Raw genomic sequence first — 5,619 nt, forward strand, 5'->3', positions numbered from 1 at the left:
TGCAGAAATCCCATAATACGCCCCGCGTATGGTGGTGTACGCCCTGCGTGTATGCCCATTCCGTCAGAAATCTCCTGCATGTGGACCAATTCGGATCTTGTTGTTTCAAACACGCCCCGCGCATAGTGATATACGCCGCGCGTGTTTGAGCTCCTACTGTTTTATTGCTTGAAATACATCATGTACGCCCTGCGTATCCCAAAACACGCCTCGCGTACCGATAGTTGACCTAGGAGACAATGCAGTCTGACTTTCAGGATTGAGTTTATCATTTCTGACATGTGTCATACGCCTCACGTATGTTGGCATACGCCTCGCGTATGCTGACTAGATTCCACATGGTGCTCGTGGATAGGACAATTATTTCTGACTCCATGTTTCACGCCTCACGTGAAGGGAAATACGCCTCGCGTATTGAGTGGATTTTCACTCCTTGCTCGTACCTGAAATACAAATCTTAGGGCCGAGTTAGCTTGATGTTTTTATTTCCTAAATATATCAAAAACAAGGGAATTTATCCGCAAATACGGTATTTATTATTATTTCGTTATTTTATTCAAAATACTCTATTTTTGTAATTAAACTTATTTATTTCTTTTAAAATTAATCCGTAAATCACGCTAAAAGATAGGTGTAAAATATCCCTATCACCCACAACCCACCAATTAACACACTACACATCATTGTCTTTTTCTTCTTTCTTTCAATATTCAAAATCTTAGAAAGTCTTCATCCATGTCAGTCATCTCCTTCATTCTCCCATTTTCCCTCACTTCATCTCCTACATTTCTCTCTTAAGTTCATTAAGTTTGTTAAACGACACACTCATTTGATTTTGAAAGCTTGATGAATACAGAAACAACATCTTCTTCAATCATGAATCTCTTTATTTCTTCAACACCAACAAGGTTATTTAGAACACCACAAGAAGCCCCAACTAGTTCTCCATTAGAATCATTAGAAGAACATGTTTTTAAGAGAGCAGTAACTCCACCATGTGCTGAAACAGGCCATGAATTATCAGAATTCTGAGTCAATTTCTACAAACTTCTAGCAGCAGCTTCTTTCCCCAATTCATTCCCACATTCTAAAACCCTAACCAGAGCACCAATGACACTAGACCCAATTAACAAACACTTGCAGGAATCAAACCTAGAAAGCCATGAAACTACTTTAGCAGACTCTTCTTGAATTTCAATTTCAAATGAGTGAAGAAGATTAATTACCAAATGCAAAATGTCACTAATTTCAACAGTAATTATCTCAACATACATTGAATCCTCAATAATAGCATTGTTTAAATTGATCAAAGCTTGTCTCTTCATCTCCGTGTCCCCTATCTTCATTCTGTTCCATAAAATCGCAAATCATCTTTCGAAGCGCTAATTCCAAGCCTAGAAACAACAATGGTGAAACCTTGAGTTAAAACACCAGTACTACAAATCCCAGATAAATTCTTAATTAGGGAATCAAATTTAGAACCCAGAAGAATGTGGTGTTTATGGGGATAACATTGATTATGCCAAATAAGTAAGTCTGTTAGAGTAGGGTATAATTGCAGGTTTGTGAAAAATTCAGGGATAGTTTTGTGGGTTTATTTGATATAAGGGCATATCTATTTTTCCATGATAATACATGGGCAAATATATGTATTAACCCTAAAAAGAATGGTTTGACCATAAATTAACGGTCATTTTAGATCTTTCAAATATTAATTATGTCTAAAATATTCTTCGGTTACCAACATAAATACAAAAAGCTTATTAAAATACTAACAACTAAGATCATATTCAGTTCAGTTATTTATTATTATTTATTATAATTATAATTATGTTTTTTAAAAAAATTGTGCGCAATTCACTTATATTAAATAACAAAGAAAAATCTCCACCCTTCCCCGTGTGATTCGAACTCATGACCTCCCCAATTAGGGGTGGGTAAAAAAGCCAGATAAACCGATAACCGAACCGAAAAACAGTTAACCGAACCGATGGTTTTATTTTATGGTTTAAAAATAAACTGGTTTCGGTTTTGGATGTTTAAAAACCGCAGTTTAGAGTTAATCGAACTGTTTATATATATATATATATTATACTTTATACAACTATATACAGATAAAAAAATATTATTTACAAATTATTATAATCTAAACAAAACAATACCTAACTTATCATTATCTTTAGGGTGTGCTTGGATGAAGGTTTAAACAAGGTTCATTAAATGGAGGGAATGTGAGGGAATGGGAGGTTGTTCAGTGAACCTCCAAATCCCACCAATTTGGTTGGACTGGAATTGGGGTTATTTCAAGGTTTTCTAATCTTTATTTAACCCCAACTCAATTTAAACTCATTTCCAAGCAAGGTTAGATAAATAAACTCTCTTTAATGAACCTCCTCTAATCCCAAAACAAGCAGACCTTAGTTTGTTTCTGTATAAAGAAAAAACGATACCCTAAACTAAGAGAAGACAAAGCAGCCGTCGCCGCCGCCACCACCACCACCACCACCACCACCTACCTTGCGATTTCCATCCACCACTGCGGTTCCTCCACCGTCGTTCCTCCATCCCTTCCGTCTCGTACAGTCATCCCATCTCGCACCAACGTCGTTACGTCTCACACCTTATTTCCACTGTGGATGTGAGTAGCACTTGGTATTATCTAGTAACTATAAAGTCTTTTTTGGTGTTGGTTTTGAGTTATACCCATCTAATGATTTGGTATTATCTAGTTTGGGAGTTCAGGTGTAAACATTATTGGGATGGAGCTTGATAATTTCTGGACTAGGAACGTAGCTAAATTTCTGGTTTAATTTCTATTCATTTTTCATTTTCTATTCATTTCTATTCATAATCGATGTAAGTAAATTTCTATTCATTTTTGTGCAACTAATGTCTGGGTTTAATAATGTTTAAGTTTCTGGGTATAATTTCTATTCATGTCTAGGGTTTTTAATAATGTTTGCTAATTTTTCATATAGATTTCAAATTCTGGGTTTGCTAATGTCTGCTGATATGTTTGCTAATGCATGTATATTAATATTATTTAAAAATTTAGTTTTGGGTAAAAAATTATGGTTAATCGTTAATTTTTTATTAACCAGGAAGAATTGGTTAAAAGTCGTTGTTAAGTCCAAAATATACCTAAAATATCATTAATATTCACGTCAGTTTTGTCATGAAATCGTGCTATTTATATCTATTTAGAGTACTTTTACGTCCGAATATGTTTCTTTGATGCAAGGTACCTAAATATTTGGTAAAATCCAAATAGGAGCGAAAACGGATCGAAAACGAAGGAAAAACCCTAAGTTACGAGCCAAAAGTACGAGAAAATCAGCGCACCGATACGAGGAGACGGGAACGAAGTCAGAATCGGGAGGAACATCCCGTGTCGCGACCGAGATTCCCATATCTCGGTCACGACACGCCTTTTTTAGGCATGTAGACATGTTCGTTCTGAAGATAAAAGTTGATCCCCATGTCACGACAGGGATTCTGGAATCTCGGTAGGACCAGCACTAAATTCACATGTTAAAATTCCAAGAAGCGTGTCTGTTCGGGTGGATAGAAATGTCTCTTCGCAACGGACACGACCCTTCAAATACGACTCTTCAACATCTATAAATAAAGAGTTGTAGAGAGTTAGATTAATTAAGATTAGAGAGCAGAATTTATGTAGAAATTATGAGTCAGAAACGATTCAGAGTTAGATTTCAGTTTTGTAAAAGCAATATTGATGTACAGAAATTGTTCTTAGATTTATTACAAACACAGTAGCGATTAAGTTTAGATTAAGAATTAATTCGAAGATGAGTTTTCATTCTAGTAGAAGACAAACAATCTCTATTCTGAAGATTCAACGAGAAGATCAAGCAGCGGAAGCGACACTAGAGTCCGACAAACTCTAACGAAGTTTGAGGAAAGGATTGACAACCCGGAACTCAAATTAGTTAGAATGCTTACCATGTTTTCTTTTCTATGTTAACTTGTATTGATTCAAAAATTCTATAATAAAAAGTTTACACAATTCAATATACATTTTTGTAGTTACTTTGATAATTTCTTCGAAGTAAGATTCTGGTGTTTTCATTAAAATGTATTTAATTTCATATAGTTACAAGGAAACTTTGTTGAACACTTGAAAGAATTAATATTTACAGATGATATGATCGTTAGGTCAGCTTATCGGAAATAAATATCAATTTGATTAAGGTAGAAATCTACTCCGAACTAGAGAGATTTCTACGGTTCAAAGCCTATTAATTGAAGGAATTTACCTTTTATTACATACTTATAATCTTTACAAAGTTTAAGTTGGTATCTTTGCTTAATGCAAATAAGTTTAACGCTTTTCTTACTTTAAACGCTAAAAGTTTCTGTCTTGTAAGCCAATCTCAAGATATAATTGATCTCAAAATTTCTAACATAAAGTTCTAATCTGATTCTGGTTAATTAAATTCAATACATTCCAATTCAATTAAACGATTTTCTATAATATAAACCTAAAGATGTATTCAAAACTGTATCAAAATAAGTTTTTGTGAAAAAACGTTCCCTGTGGGATCGGTATCTTTTTATTACTACAAGCGAAACCGTGCACTTGCGGAAACCGCTCAACAAGTTTTTGGCGCCGTTCCCGGGGAACGCCATTTTTTTTACAAAAATTTAGATTTTTCGTGTTTTATTTCGAATCTAGGTTTATACATACTTATTTTAATTTTTATATTTTATTTATTTCAATTTACTTACATTTTTTATTTTTCAATTTTGTTTTAAAGGTAGTTTCGGTTCGTGCAAAAATTTCAAGTTCATGTGCAGTTCTTGAAGTTCAGGCATTCCACCAAAACCACTTGATCCAGAAATTGAAAAGACAATTAAGAAAAAAAGAAAAAACAAGAAAGAAAAAGAGAAACAAAAATCACAGCCAGAAACCATGGCAATTCCACCCACACTTATGGATTACGCTAGGTCGGGAGTGGCCGGTGTAACGAATAGTATAGTTAGACGCCAGATAGTCGCACACCAATTTGAAATTAAGCCAGCTTTGCTTAATATGTTACAAAACAATGTGACATTTTATGGACTACCTAACGAAAACCCAAACACCCATTTGACAAATTTCCTAGAAATTTGCAACACTTTCAAAATGACTGATGTGCCTGCCGAAGCAATTAAACTTCGCCTTTTTCCTTTCACTTTGAAGGATAGAGCCAAAGTTTGGTTAACTTTGATACCAGCCGCAACATTCAAAACTTGGGACCAATTAGCCCAAACATTTTTATCAAAATTTTTTCCTTTGGCAAAAACCGCAAGAGTCATAAAAGAATTAACATCCTTTGCACAGCATGATAATGAAACCCTTTATGAAGCATGGGAACGTTTTAAGGAACTTCAACGTTTATGCCCACACCACCATTTGCCCGATGACCTTTTGATGCAAAAATTTTATAACAGAATAAATCCTACAACCAGAGGTTCATTAGATGCTATGTCGGGAGGGTTATTTATGAAGAAGACATCCGGTCCAAGTGAGAGAACTTTTAGAGGAAATGTCAATCAACAGTAGTATATGGCCAGCAAAACGTGGACACACACCAGTGGCGAAACCATCATCCTCAA

At 34.8% G+C, this 5,619-nt stretch overlaps 1 non-coding gene and 1 pseudogene across 1 annotated transcript; both read right to left on the bottom strand.

Annotated features, from left to right (window-relative positions):
• Positions 1 to 812: 812 nt before the first annotated feature.
• Positions 813 to 2,565, bottom strand: LOC136208906 (uncharacterized; annotated as a pseudogene).
• A 2,746-nt stretch (positions 2,566 to 5,311) lies between these two features.
• Positions 5,312 to 5,418, bottom strand: LOC136210175 (small nucleolar RNA R71). The gene has a single exon (XR_010677886.1). It is a non-coding gene; the product is annotated as a small nucleolar RNA R71 (small nucleolar RNA).
• Between the last annotated feature and the right edge of the window lie 201 nt (positions 5,419 to 5,619).

Source organism: Euphorbia lathyris, chromosome 10, assembly GCF_963576675.1.
Source record: "Euphorbia lathyris chromosome 10, ddEupLath1.1, whole genome shotgun sequence".
Lineage (NCBI taxonomy): Eukaryota > Viridiplantae > Streptophyta > Magnoliopsida > Malpighiales > Euphorbiaceae > Euphorbia > Euphorbia lathyris.